This window comes from Embiotoca jacksoni, unplaced genomic scaffold, assembly GCF_022577435.1.
Source record: "Embiotoca jacksoni isolate LCO1_2020_lvr unplaced genomic scaffold, fEmbJac1.0.p SCAF_14, whole genome shotgun sequence".
Taxonomy (NCBI): domain Eukaryota; kingdom Metazoa; phylum Chordata; class Actinopteri; family Embiotocidae; genus Embiotoca; species Embiotoca jacksoni.
In genome coordinates, this window is record NW_027185274.1 from 16,659,505 (window position 1) to 16,675,641 (window position 16,137).

General features: G+C 37.1%; 1 pseudogene; it reads right to left on the bottom strand.

Moving 5' to 3' along the window:
* The window catches only part of LOC138197526 (zona pellucida-like domain-containing protein 1), a 29,698-nt pseudogene that overhangs the window by 10,913 nt on the left and 2,648 nt on the right, over positions 1–16,137 (bottom strand).

Sequence of the window (16,137 nt, forward strand, 5' to 3'; positions counted from 1 at the left end):
CATAAACGCAAAAACATTTCATAAATACAAAAACATTTCATTAAACGCAAAAACATTTCACTAAAAACAAAAACATTTCACTCAACTCAAACATTTCACTAAAAACAAAAACATTTCACTCAACTCAAAAACATTTCACTCAACTCAAAAACATTTCACTCAACTCAAAAACATTTCACTAAACACAAAAACATTTCACTAAACACAAAAACATTTCACTCAACTCAAAAACATTTCACTAAACACAAAAACATTTCACTAAACACAAAAACATTTCACTCAACTCAAAAACATTTCACTCAACTCAAAAACATTTCACTCAACTCAAAAACATTTCACTCAACTCAAAAACATTTCACTAAACTCAAAAACATTTCACTAAACACAAAAACATTTCACTCAACTCAAAAACATTTCACTCAATACAAAAACATTTCACTCAACTCAAAAACATTTCACTAAACACAAAAACATTTCACTAAACACAAAAACATTTCACTCAACTCAAAAACATTTCACTAAACACAAAAACATTTCACTCAACTCAAAAACATTTCACTCAATACAAAAACATTTCACTAAACACAAAAACATTTCACTAAACACAAAAACATTTCACTCAACTCAAAAACATTTCACTCAATACAAAAACATTTCACTCAACTCAAAAACATTTCACTAAACACAAAAACATTTCACTAAACACAAAAACATTTCACTCAACTCAAAAACATTTCACTCAATACAAAAACATTTCACCAAACTCAAAAACATTTCATAAATACAAAAACATTTCACGAAACGCAAAAACATTTCACTAAAAACAAAAACATTTCACTCAACTCAAAAACATTTCACTAAACTCAAAAACATTTCATAAATACAAAAACATTTTATTAAACGCAAAAACATTTCATAAATACAAAAACATTTCATTAAACGCAAAAACATTTCACTAAAAACAAAAACATTTCACTCAACTCAAAAACATTTCACTAAACTCAAAAACATTTCATAAACGCAAAAACATTTCATAAATACAAAAACATTTCATTAAACGCAAAAACATTTCACTAAAAACAAAAACATTTCACTCAACTCAAACATTTCACTAAAAACAAAAACATTTCACTCAACTCAAAAACATTTCACTCAACTCAAAAACATTTCACTAAACACAAAAACATTTCACTAAACTCAAAAACATTTCACTAAACACAAAAACATTTCACTCAACTCAAAAACATTTCACTCAATACAAAAACATTTCACTCAACTCAAAAACATTTCACTAAACACAAAAACATTTCACTAAACACAAAAACATTTCACTCAACTCAAAAACATTTCACTAAACACAAAAACATTTCACTCAACTCAAAAACATTTCACTCAATACAAAAACATTTCACTCAACTCAAAAACATTTCACTAAACACAAAAACATTTCACTAAACACAAAAACATTTCACTCAACTCAAAAACATTTCACTCAATACAAAAACATTTCACTCAACACAAAAACATTTCACTAAACACAAAAACATTTCACTCAACTCAAAAACATTTCACTCAATACAAAAACATTTCACTAAACACAAAAACATTTCACTCAACTCAAAAACATTTCACTCAATACAAAAACATTTCACTCAACTCAAAAACATTTCACTAAACACAAAAACATTTCACTAAACACAAAAACATTTCACTCAACTCAAAAACATTTCACTCAATACAAAAACATTTCACTCAACACAAAAACATTTCACTCAACTCAAAAACATTTCACTCAACTCAAAAACATTTCACTAAACACAAAAACATTTCACTCAACTCAAAAACATTTCACTCAATACAAAAACATTTCACTCAACTCAAAAACATTTCACTAAACACAAAAACATTTCACTAAACACAAAAACATTTCACTCAACTCAAAAACATTTCACTCAATACAAAAACATTTCACTCAACACAAAAACATTTCACTAAACTCAAAAACATTTCACTAAACTCAAAAACATTTCATAAATACAAAAACATTTCACTAAACTCAAAAACATTTCATAAACGTAAAAACATTTCACTAAAAACAAAAACATTTCACTGAACTCAAAAACATTTCACTCAACTCAAAAACATTTCACTCAACACAAAAACATTTCACTCAACACAAAAACATTTCACTGAACACAAAAACATTTCACTAAACTCAAAAACATTTCATAAACGCAAAAACATTTCATAAATACAAAAACATTTCATTAAACGCAAAAACATTTCACTAAAAACAAAAACATTTCACTCAACTCAAACATTTCACTAAAAACAAAAACATTTCACTCAACTCAAAAACATTTCACTCAACTCAAAAACATTTCACTAAACACAAAAACATTTCACTAAACTCAAAAACATTTCACTAAACACAAAAACATTTCACTCAACTCAAAAACATTTCACTCAATACAAAAACATTTCACTCAACTCAAAAACATTTCACTAAACACAAAAACATTTCACTAAACACAAAAACATTTCACTCAACTCAAAAACATTTCACTAAACACAAAAACATTTCACTCAACTCAAAAACATTTCACTCAATACAAAAACATTTCACTCAACTCAAAAACATTTCACTAAACACAAAAACATTTCACTAAACACAAAAACATTTCACTCAACTCAAAAACATTTCACTCAATACAAAAACATTTCACTCAACACAAAAACATTTCACTAAACACAAAAACATTTCACTCAACTCAAAAACATTTCACTCAATACAAAAACATTTCACTAAACACAAAAACATTTCACTCAACTCAAAAACATTTCACTCAATACAAAAACATTTCACTCAACTCAAAAACATTTCACTAAACACAAAAACATTTCACTAAACACAAAAACATTTCACTCAACTCAAAAACATTTCACTCAATACAAAAACATTTCACTCAACACAAAAACATTTCACTCAACTCAAAAACATTTCACTCAACTCAAAAACATTTCACTAAACACAAAAACATTTCACTCAACTCAAAAACATTTCACTCAATACAAAAACATTTCACTCAACTCAAAAACATTTCACTAAACACAAAAACATTTCACTAAACACAAAAACATTTCACTCAACTCAAAAACATTTCACTCAATACAAAAACATTTCACTGAACACAAAAACATTTCACTAAACTCAAAAACATTTCACTAAACTCAAAAACATTTCATAAATACAAAAACATTTCACTAAACTCAAAAACATTTCATAAACGTAAAAACATTTCACTAAAAACAAAAACATTTCACTGAACTCAAAAACATTTCACTCAACTCAAAAACATTTCACTCAACACAAAAACATTTCACTCAACACAAAAACATTTCACTGAACACAAAAACATTTCACTAAACTCAAAAACATTTCACTCAACACAAAAACATTTCACTCAACTCAAAAACATTTCACTCAACTCAAAAACATTTCACTCAACACAAAAACATTTCACTCAACACAAAAACATTTCACTGAACACAAAAACATTTCACTAAACTCAAAAACATTTCACTCAACACAAAAACATTTCACTCAACTCAAAAACATTTCACTAAACTCAAAAACATTTCACTCAACTCAAAAACATTTCATGAAATGGAAAAATAATCCCCAAAAGGCGAACACATTTCATAAAACACATGTTTTTGAGGTCAGTGAAATGTTTTTGTTGTTTGTGTTTGTAATTTAAGTTTCACAACTGATAAAGAATGAAGTTAACATTGGTAAAACTGAGTTACATTACAGAGAAATACAAAACTGTCATAACGGGCTTTTTAAATGTAACTTGCACAAGTGCACACATGAAGTGATTTTTCTTTCAACAACAACACAAAGAGAAAAAGCAGTTATAACTTGGAAAGTTTCATGGCGACCAATGGGGACTGATTTACTTTTAAAATCAATTTCAACTTATTATTTTCTATTGAGCTTAATAGCCTCTGTTCCTGTGCAACTCAGCAATTGGTGCCAGCAGGTACATAAAAGGAGCCTCAGCCTTCTTTTGTATGTATTAATAACAAGTGCAGTTTCAAAGTTTTTCTCTTCCCTGAAAACTTGGTCGACTGAGACTTTTCACGTCGTGGTAACCGGCATCAGACCGAAGGGTATCTGGACCGGCAACATGTGATACACAGGCTGAACAGCACTGTGGATCTGTGGTTCACTGTGGATCAAGGAAGAGACAAACGATCAATTATCATCAAGTCAGTGCCATTTTATTTCTGACACAATATCAAAATATTTTTCTATAATTTCTTCTCAATATCACTCTCCAAAACAATAGAAAAATACAAACAAGTGCAAATAAAATATTAATAATTACAAAAATAAATATTTTTATCCCCCCCGTTACTCATGTAAATCTATGAATATCAAAATATCAGATTTACAATAAAAACAAAGAATTTGGGAATTACTGCATTGTACTAATATTATCTATTCAACTCTCCTATTCACAAGAAACTCACTCTTTTGGTAAAAAGCACAATATGGCAGACGGTTATTATAAACAAGAGCAAGTAGTAAAACTCATTTTTACTACTACAAACTGAAACATTACGGTACATATCCGTGTCATCCCAACACAGCAAAGTAGTTCCTGAATCCTTCACCTGTGTGTGACGGTAAACTAGAGAGTTTTAGACCAATGAAGACACATGATGAAGCACCGTCGTCATCAAGCCGGCGCCATTTTATTGCTTAAAACTTGAGAAATGTTAGTCCAGCTTCCATCATAATAGATTTATATCACAGCTCTTCACTTCTCTATTGTGCAGGGATGCAGTACAAAACATCATGCCCAATCAGTGGATCACTGGCTCTGTTTCTTTTTCCATTTCAGGATAGATATTGATTGATTTTTAAAACACATCTGTGTCAATCCCAGAGCTGTGGCCCTTGCCTTTAGACTATTAGATATTCTGCATAGCCTCACGTGGGTTGTTCTCAGCCGTCTGACTCATCTCTGAGATGACAAGCTCGAAGATCGTATCTTCTGTTGTCGCGTTGAAGGCTCATTTTTACACCGCTGTGTTTCTGTGAGTTTTATTCTTTTACTTTGGATGGTTTTGTGCTGCATTTTCTTTTCTATTATCTCCTCCTGTCTCTTATCTTACTGTGCTTTTATATAAATATAGTCTCTATGCAAATGGCCTATATGAAAAAAAACGGTCACATTTTATGCACAGTCCTGGTGAAGTCCAACTTCCACTAAAAGCGAAGGTATTTCCTTTTTTGTAGACAGCGGGTGCAAATGTATGACATGGGTGATAAATCAAAAACCATGGCACTCTTCTTATCTTTGTTTTGACATTTTTCTCACAACACTCGGGCTTCAACTTCCAAAAAAACAAAACAGTTCCAGAAGGCTCTCAGACGTCCCAGTGACACCGCCATGCTACAATAAATAAAACGACACCACGCACGACTCAGCGTATAGATCCGAAGATAGTAAGGCAGTGAAAAACTATCGGCTCACCACGATAATGCTCCGGCTTTTACGGGGCTTCTCGAGCAGAAGGGCCTCCTCAGCTCTACATTATTGATGAGGCTTAAATTGAATCTCTCTTTGTTCCTCCATCAATGGACACAATGCATGCGTGTCCTCGACATGAAGAGTGGTTGGTGAGTGGTGGGGGATGGGAGGGGAGGAGAGGGGGAGGGGAGGTGAAGAGGGGGGGCAGCGGTCAGTGACTCCCCCTCCTCCCCCTCCCCGTCCCATCATGCGGCATGCGATTCATCCATCACATTAAGAGGTGCCGCATCAATCATTAACAAGGAGCTCCCCGTTGAAAGGATGATGGACACCTTGACAAATAAGTCAAGGTAAAGTGGGACGGTGATGCTGGCCTTTTTTTAAAAAAAAAACTTTTCAGGCCGTTTATTCAAGACAAAACAACGGCCCATCCTCAATGCAGGCAAAGATATGACCCCGATTAAAAAAAAAAAAATCTTATTTGTGAGGGGAACAAAGTAGGGGATGGGTTCTCAACTATAAACTGAACTCAGAGGGAATTTGCAGATGGTTTTACAGAGTCTGAAGTGGTCAGGCACTGGTGTCCCAGTGTATTTTTGCTCTCTCCAGGTGTAAGGGATACACACTCTGATAATGTGGAAGTCCGCTGCAACTACCTACCGTGCCTGAGCACAGCGCGTTTTTATTTTTATTTTAATGGACGTCAGCAGCGTGATGAGGTGCTGAGTGTTTATTCTGCGCTGAGTGCGAAATATTTTCTGAAAAAAAACACTAGTTATGAATCAAATTAATCCAAATGTGTGTTGAACTAGTGATTAACAGAGACAGTAGTGACTCCTTAGAGCAGTAAGAAGGTGTTTATGTGTCTAACTTAAAATGTCTCTGCTCTTGTCTATCATAATGAAGGAACATGTCAAGGCCACGGATACACAAGCAATACTCTTTGGTTTGGGTGTTAGCACATGAGAATGAATATGAAATACCAAAAGATTTATCCTTAAAAACCTTTTAACATCACTTTATAGTATTTATAATCAGAAGATGAATGCGAGGCAGTTTGGCCTCACATTAAAACCATTTTTGTAATGTTTTTCAAGGGCATAACACAACATATCCATGCATTAACTTCAGCTCGTAAAAGAGACATTGCTAAAGAGAACAATCATCAGCACGTGTCATGTGTCCTGTCATTTTGTTTTTCTCTTGCCAATTTTCACAGGTTATTTCAGAAATCACAGTTCCTGATTGCATTCATTTGGACCCAAGATGCTTGTTAAATTCATAAACGGAAACACACTCTCAAAGCATATTTTGGTGCTAACTCTATCAATGCTCATAATTCTCTTGCTCTGTTTCGAATGGGTTACCACATCTAATTTCATTGGTGACATTTTATTAAGCTGATCTCACTAGAATCTGATTGGCTCCAAGTTTACTTCATCCATCTCTATCCACACCAGTCAAGTTTTCTCTACATAGTCTGTCTCTGAATCTCCACAGCAACTGTTGTGATTTCAAAAATGTATGCAAATCAAAGGCTGAAGCTCTCACTTTCAAATCCCATACTTAATGTTTCAAGCTACATGCCAAACAAACTGTCTTCATGATTACTATTTCTCTCTGCTTTTTCTTGTTATCATTTTGTCTTTCATTTTGAAGTGAGAGATGGTTGAAAATGATCTTATCTTGTAAGACATATGGACAAATGAGCACAAGTACAGATAGATAGCATATGAAGGTATTTTTGTGTCTTTATTATGCAAGCAAAAACAACAGTTTTGAAAGCAAATTTCTCATCCACTCCCGCTCTCACAGCAGTAATTGGACCGACACGCTCCACATGATGCTTCATTCCTATTGTAACACATAAACACAGGCTACAGACGAAACCTTGTCCAAATCCTTGTTGAAATCACAAGCAGATTCTCGTGTGTTACACTGAAGTAGCCTCGAGCAAGTTGAAGTCAACAGAGGTCTGGTTAGCTCTCTGCTTTCTAACTCCACATCCCCACATCTCCACATTGAACTTTATTCACATGCGCGGTAGTGCTTTACAAAATCTGTGAATATACTTTGATTTGTGAAACAAAAAGGAGTTACCCTTTAAATTTTAATTTAATTACACTGAACAGTAGACTTTTTCTGGTATAAGAGGTCCATGTTTGCTTGGTTTACATCATTAAACGCCAAGTCTGACATATTTAGTAATTACAACTTGGACGTATATCATTCACTTTCTAGATGAGAGAAGTAAAGGGTGACACCACTCTCTTATCTGTCTGTGAGTAGAAGCTAATTGCTAAGCTGAAGCCAGGGGACAGTTATTTGGCAACATTCATACAGGAAATAGAAACAGGAAGACAACTAGCTTGCTCCGTCTGAGGTAAACAAAATGTGCCTGCCTCTAAAACCCCAGAAAATTACAATACTTTCCAATGCAAACAACAAAGCAACATATTGATATCATTGAATGTACGCGAAAGTTGATGTAGCTTTCTGGTCTGACAAGTGAGGTCAATGCAGAAGTGCTATAAATTGCAATACCACTGAGGGCCACTTGAGGTTGGCTCCAAAATGGCTCCGGCTCCATAAACTCCTATTCAAATTCTCCAAAGCAAAAAACAAAGTCAATAAATTTTTTCCACGAGTCATTATGGTGTCATTCACTAAACTCCCTCCTTCTTATTAGTTTTCTGGCGGTCTATCTGAAAATAATTCCATCATTAATTCCATATTAGGCCCCAAACAGCGGTGTGTTTGGGGGCGTACCTCTTTGGTTGACAGGCCGGCGGTGCAGTCAGGTTTTTTTCTAAAAGAGATGACGTAGTGTCCTCTGGTCCAATCAGAACAAGTCAGATTCACTGCTCACTTCTTCCCAGTTCATCCAAATATGGTCACTTCTGCCTCCAAAATAAAAAGATGGTGACAGCCAATGAGACAAAAAGGGAGAAAAACCATGTCCTCTGTCCAAAGGTAACAAAACCTGTCTGCTGTAGAAGCTTCTGATCCTCACTGATTTGATTTCTTGCTAAATGTTAGATCAACAATAGCGCAACGTCATAGCGATGTGTTAGCCACTGCTATGCGTAAAGACATGAAAGGGGAAGACCGATCTGAAGAACCTGAGGTTGGAGGAGGGACTGTGTCACACTGCTTTATTAAAATAGCCAAATGAGATAAGTGATTAATTATTGGGTTTTAGAGGTGCTCTTGTGTGAATTATGCTCCAATCAGCCAGTTTTTATTTTAGTTAACACGTATGACATTAATGTTGACTTGCTCAGACACCTCTCTGCAGGATACGTTAAATTATTATTTCCTAAAGTTTGAAAAATGTCTGCAGGATTTAGTAAAGAACTGCTGTCCTGTTCTTTTATTGTTCTGCTTCCTCTGATATCACTTGAACATGACATTACATTTGGCCACATTTCCCAGCGTCACTGTTTCATTACAAAAGGTTAATAGAACACCTGGACCTTCCACCGGTCCCACCGTTGTGAAAGTTTTCACATTTACCTGCCTTGAACCCATCCCCTCTTTTTTTTTTCACCACATGAGCATCACATCTGCCTATTAACAAGACTCTGACACTATTTATTCAAAGTCATCATATTCCAGGGGTCTTCATGTTCATGTGCCCGCCCCGAATTACAGCTGGTTCATCAATTTTTCATGATTGTGCTGTCTACTAAACCTAATGCATAGCCTGCAGACAGACTCGTATGCATATTAATTAGAATGGAAATGACAGGACAATTATTCTTTGAGCTGAGGACAAAGCTTGGTTTTGCAGATTTTAGTCTGAACAAAAAAAACAGTTGCAGCAGTGGGAAAACTGCTTACAAAGAAGTACGGCAACATGACTTGACTTAGAATATGATAAGATGCGATAAAATATGCATTGTCAGGAGCAACATAGGCAAGTGAAATACAGATTTCTATAGCTGCTGTTCATTGCGGTCCCCCAGTGGCTATTACCATTTTAGAGGGCAAAGCAGCTGGATCCAAAGGTTAATGTCCACACCATTAGAGAGCGACAGAGCACACGGTCATCCCTGTTGGTTTAATTAAATTACAGGGAGCTCATAAAGGGAGATTTATCCCGAACATACAGTAACTAGAGCCCTAATGGAGCACTACATACCCGCTCAGCTGATTTATCCGCCTCATGTTTTAAAGTGGGTCGTCTCGTCGTGGACTTTGTCATGGCCTACTTAACAACACAGGAACTGGTAATTAGACCATTTGTCAAATCAACTGATTGCTTTGCTTGTTCTTTTCTTGGTTTACAGGAGAAGACATTCTCACTCTGAAAATCATTGATCTTACCTCCTCTTGAACTGTAAAAACAAGCTGCCTACCGACGTTCCCGCCCTGCAGAGGACTGCTAGAACTCAGCGGTGAAGACAGGTAAGCCTGTGATGATGGAAGAGCCTCAAAACTAATCCTGACTGAATCTGAAGCTTAAGAAAACCTTTATCTTGATTCTGGTTGTTCCTGAGTGTAAAATTCCTCACAAAAGTGTATTAATTAATGGCATTGTAACAGGTAAACTAAAATGCTTTCAAATAAATGATGGTGATTAGACACCCTCTAGTAGAGGATCTTCACAAAAACATTACCACACAAACTCTCATATCTTTTTGTGGTTTCAAACCTCAACTCCTGAAAGCATTAATTCTAAATACTGATATTCATATTGAACGGTTCCACTTTTTGTACAATCTATATTCCCCCGGTTACAGAACAGAATATGTATGTGTGTGCCAGTTTCACTCAGTTTGATGAATTAATCATTTTCATTTCCCTGAACTGGAGATAACCAAAGGCTTCTTGTATGTCAGGGATTGTTTCATGTGGACTGTGAGATGCTCTCTAACGCCGGGTGTGCGGAAGGCAGAGTCTACTCCTGGCTGCAGGTGAGTGTCTGCGCTTGGAAGACTCAACCTCTCGTTTCATATCCTGCAAGTTTTAATCGTCGTAATGCATGCGTGACATGAAAATAATGCACAAAGGTACACACAGCAGCAATCAATCACTTTGTGGAACTATACAAAATTTCTCAAAACAGTTGCCGCAGTAAATATCGCATTACAAGTATTTCAACTAAGTAAGTTACCCTGATATTGTGCAGGATTGAATGCATCATTCAAACAAGCAAGTTCTGCAAATAAATAACTAAACTGACCCTCTTATTCTCGGTGTTGTTGCATTTGGTGATAGACAGTCCAACTTTTAAAAAAGAATCCAGGATGTGTGTATGACCGACAGAAAACAGGGTAATGCCACACTTATTTGCATCTATAATTTACATAATTACATCATGCGTTTCTACATAGAACATGATGCAGCGTGTCAGCTCCACTAAACAATATGCCGCCCGTAAAAAACAGCACACGAAGATTATGAACTGTTACAATCCACCGTCTGTGTTATTGTTCACGATTCATACACAGATGCAGATGTGTATTTATAAACTGCCTGTCAAATATACAAGAAGTCTGAGTACTTGAATCACAGAATATTTACACGCTGTGAGACAAAACATTTTAAAATTGTTTTTGCTTGGATGCCAGCTGCAAATTAAAGGAACAGTTCCACATTGTAGAAAATATGTTTATTCACTTTCCTGCAGAGAATTGAAAGAGAAGATGAAGACCAATCATATGTCTGTACGCTTAACATCTAGCTGGAGACAACAGCTGGTTATCTTAGCTTAGCATACAGGCTGGACAAACAGCTGGTGGGGCTCTGTCTAAAGGTAACCAAGTTGATTCACCAGCCCCTTTAAAGCTCGCTGAGTAACATGTCATATCTTATTTTACTCTTATCTCTTTCTTTGAGGAGACATACAAGTCCCTAGAATGTTGAACTATTCCTTTAAGATGACAGCTGCATTTAATCCCTCTCTTTTACCATGCAGGGCATCATGATGGGTGATTTATTCAGACTTCACCCTCCATACCCTGTAACAGTCTGTGAAGGATTGGAAAGAAGTACTAAGTGCTCCGATCAATAGTTTGATTCAGTACAGCAGAGTCCTGCATAGATACCTAATGCACCTCCACCCGTATGTGAATGTCACCCTGTCCACCTCATCGTGTCGTTGAGCCTGCGCTGACCTCTGTTCATCAACATCAGCTTAGCCGCCTCAGCTTTTGATAAAATGTTGTTGCCATCAAAATGGCCGCCAGCCCTATCGCAATGAGGGCGGCCACGGCGATCCCCAGGCCGACAGATGGGCCCCTGCCATCGGGCTGGCCACCAGTCAGCGCTGCGCACAAATGGGAGCGACACCATTATGGGATGCTTTAATCCAGCACACAACAGAGGACATTATGACTCGCTGCAGACGAGAGATGCTTTTACATTTATGGAGGAGTCTAATTAGAAAAACATTTTGTGAATAGCAGGCGAGTTCATAACTAACATACTTACCCTCTTCTTTGGAGAGAATGGCTGCAAGAAAGAAAGGAAACGTCAATATTTCATTATGAGGGATAAAATATAATGTATCCCAAAATATTGGAGAAACAAATAATATGAGGAGTGTAAAAAGAGAAGAGACACAGCCCCACAGAGACAGAGACACAGAGACACTTTTCATGCCCTAGTTTCTATGACAACCTTTTAGGTGTTTCATTTTTGATAATGAATGTAATTTGTAGGTCTGTCATGATCGTTTAAATTTTAGTTGAAGATTATTTGTCATATAAACAATTGCAACTAATTATTTAATTGTATTTTCTGTTCATTTGATGACATTATTATTGGCCTAATAGTTTAATGATATACTGTATATACACCTTATTAGGAAGAGAAGTCATGTTTGGGTATTGAACATGGAATATAAACTTAAAAATATATCTTTGAGTGCACAGTGTATAAACCACAGCAGGGGAAGTGGGCGCAATGAGATGACATCATTATAGAGCGCCAGTCAAACCTCAAACTGGGTAAAATGGATGGAAGAGTATACGTGGAAATGGTGATGGAAATGTGACATATCTGTTAGTTTCATGCAGCTGTTCTTATACAGATGAACAGAAATGATTCTAACGAGTTTGAAAACAACAAATCACCATCAGGAAAACTGCAGGCCTCGAGATTTTTGTGTTAGATTTTAGTGAAAAATGTCTATGTATTATTCTGTATTATTTTTGTCAATTCAGGCATTTATTTGAAAACGTACTTTTTTTTGCCTTCAAAAAAGTAAAAAAAACCATCAAACTATTTCCTAAATCATGAAGGTCACAACCTGAATGTCACTTGTTTCGCTTGTTTACTTTATTGCCTGAATGAGATCGATTGTTTTGTCTTTAAAGATCATTTTTGGGGGGGATTTTTGTCTTTTGCCAGACTTTGACTTGACTTTTTTTTTCACAAAAAGAAGATACATTGGGGACATACGGTTCTCCGTCTTGGCCTTTATAGTCACAGTGAGCACAGTGATGCTGTCCTGGACGACCGTGGTCTCTACATTCCTCCTCTTCCTGCTGCATTGCTGTGATGGAGAAATGGGAGTTGGGAGGATCTGGCCTGAATCAGAGATTTTTCTGCTTGAGATGCACGAGACGGCTTCCTACCTTGAAGGTGCTGCAGGTGCTGCGCTCGCACAGCTGGGTGATGCAGTGCAGATAGTAGGTGTAGATGGTCTCATTCTGCTGCTTGATGAAGTGGAACGCCGGGAAGTAGAAGCCAGCCTTCTGGCTATCCTTGTTCTCCAGCATGGTGGTCAGCTGATCTATGGAGCACCTTTCAATGAAAGGCAAATGTCACAGGTGCCCCAATTGAACACCACATAGTGATAGTGTGTTAATGATGGAAAGGAAAGGAAAGGAAACTGATAGGGCCCCCTCTGGATTTGGGTAGCTGTGGTGTGAACCTGCAGACATGTGTAAAGATTTTAATTTAATGCTGAACAGCTGGACCCAGAGACAAGAACTCAATATCAAGTCTGGAAGGGCTGGAATAATTCAGCTCTTACCAAAAGGATGCAGCTCACAGATTTTCCACAGCATGTTTTTGGGAGGTGTTTGTGTGACTCACGAGACAAATAGATTAAAGGAGGTGGAGTTGGAGGGCTGCAGAGACACCGAGGCGTCCAGAAGAACAAGGTACCTGTCACCAGGCAACGAGTCAGAGACTTCAGGTTACAGGTGGAATCCTCAAGTTTACAGTTTATCATGTGATTGGAGACTAGGAGGGATGGAAATCATCTTTCTTTTTTTTTTTTTTTTTTACTGTTTCTTATTCCTCAAACCGAGCAAAGACTTTTTACTTCTGAGCTGAAACAAGAACTCAAATCGTTTGCTGAAGTAAATATAAACAATAAATTTAAAATTAAAGTTCTGCATTCAAAATCCTACTGAAGTAAAGGTACATACCAACAGCAGAATAATGTTAATGGTTCTTACTGTGACGTCATGTTGGATGCAACCACTGACATCTGTTCTCAGTTCGATGCCCAGAGGTGGAATGACGAGGGGTGAAGTGTAATTTATATCCTGGAACAGGAAGGATTATACACACTGTTATACAAGATTAATCCTCAGTTACAGTTGATATCGATACCGGCTGGAAATGTGTAAGGTGGCACCTGGTACAAGGCCATGATGAGGGTGCTGATGAAGCTCCCATTGTTGTCCTTCAAAACAATGGAGGAGGATGACCTACGATGAAGAAAGATATGAGATCACGCTTTGCACTCAAGTGAAACGTTAGAGGCGTTAATGTGTTTTTTAACCCACATTATTCAACAATACAACAAGTAATTCTGACCCAGAGATCTGATTGGTCAACTGAACATTTGGAAGGTGCTGAAATCATCATGACATCACACCCTGCTCATCACTAGAAATATAACTCTGCCTCCTCAATGGGAATATAGAATAAGAATAGAATTTCATATAATATGTAATATAATGTGTTTTTTACGTGTTATATTAATTGAGACCCATTTGGTGAAATCGGGTCTCTTTTGGTCCTTTTTGGTCGCTCCGAGCACCCGTACCGTAACACCACGGATAGTCACGCACTTCCAACCCTAACGGCGGCCAGCTGGACCGGTTTGGTTTTAACACATGACACGGTGCTAAAATCTTAAAAACACAAGACTCCATGGATATCTTTGTTCATCAGATATCTTTGTTTATCAGACTGAGCTCGCTGAGCAGTTTAGTGTTTTCTATTCTTATTCAGTTTGAGAAAACATCTCTAGAAAGCAATAAAACGGACTAGAAATCCCCTCTGTTGCTAAGTGGTTGCTAAGGGTCGGACTACTTCCTGGAGTTGTAAACATTACATACATTACATTAGAGTTTACTGACGAGACTTACTGTGTTCCAGTTGTTAGTCATACCCCATGTGTTACCGTGGAAACGGAGATCACACTAACAAAAAGGTTTGAGATCAAATTGTCCCACAATATGAATACATTTTGATTACATATTTGATGTAGTTGGTAACTTGTCGTATAATCACAATATTACACGAGAGAATGTGCTTTAACATCATTACTGGCACAACAGTGATGTTTACGGACCAATATTGACGTTAAAACACACCCTCTCACAGAATATGGCCTAAAACTATAACTGCACACTTGCACGTCCACCTTGGTGTTGTTGACCAGATACTCCAGTGGATAAGCGCATGAGTAGCAGTACTTGAGCCCGGCGTTGTAGGTGACGGTCCCGATGGTGGGGTCGAAGGAGCGGACCACACCGCTCATGTTCACCGTCTGGACGTTGGAGAAGTCGGAGAATAGTCCCGTCCCCGGTACGCTCGTGGTCTGAGGAATTATTGAAGAGAACCATGATTATTTTAAAAAGGGTTAAAAATAGATGTTGGCAAACATGTCTGGGGCTTCAGGCAGCTGTGATGAAATCACATCAAGAAAGTGGAACAACTTTATTAACTTCAGGAGGCCGGATGGATCGTGTGTCCTTTTAAGTCAAGAGCCGACAGATTCACATCATGTATGTCTGGTTGAATTTCTTTTATTTCTAAACTCAGAAACTTGTTCAGATTCCTACATCTGCTCCAACTCTCCTCGGCTAGAGGATGAGAAGCCCCGTGATCACCGTCCCTCAAGACCTGAAATCAGGACACTTCGCTGATGCAACACTCACCAAGAAGTTACTTGGTGAGTGTTTTCCAAGCGTTTTCTTCTCGGATGGGGAAGCTGAATTTCACCACAGGGGGCGACACCGAGTTGTCCAGCGTCCCCCGACAGTCCAGATTGTTCTGGATGCGGTTCAGGATCAGTAAACTCTCGTTGTATCCATGTAGATGGCCGGGCAGATCTGAATCGCCAGGTCAATGGCAGATGTGCCACACAGCACTGCGATGTCAGTGTATTCTGGAGATGAAAAGATGGCACGTTTATCAAAAGATACTGATACTGTTTTCATTTAAATTAGTCAGCTGTGCTGGTCTAAACCACTGTTCAATATACTTATTATCAGATGGAAATACTAAATGCATTTACTTTGAAAATATTGCAAGAAGCCAGGACAAGGAGACAGCTTTTAAATCATGAAATTAGATGAAAAATAGAATCATGGCAGCAGAAAGCCACAATACCCTT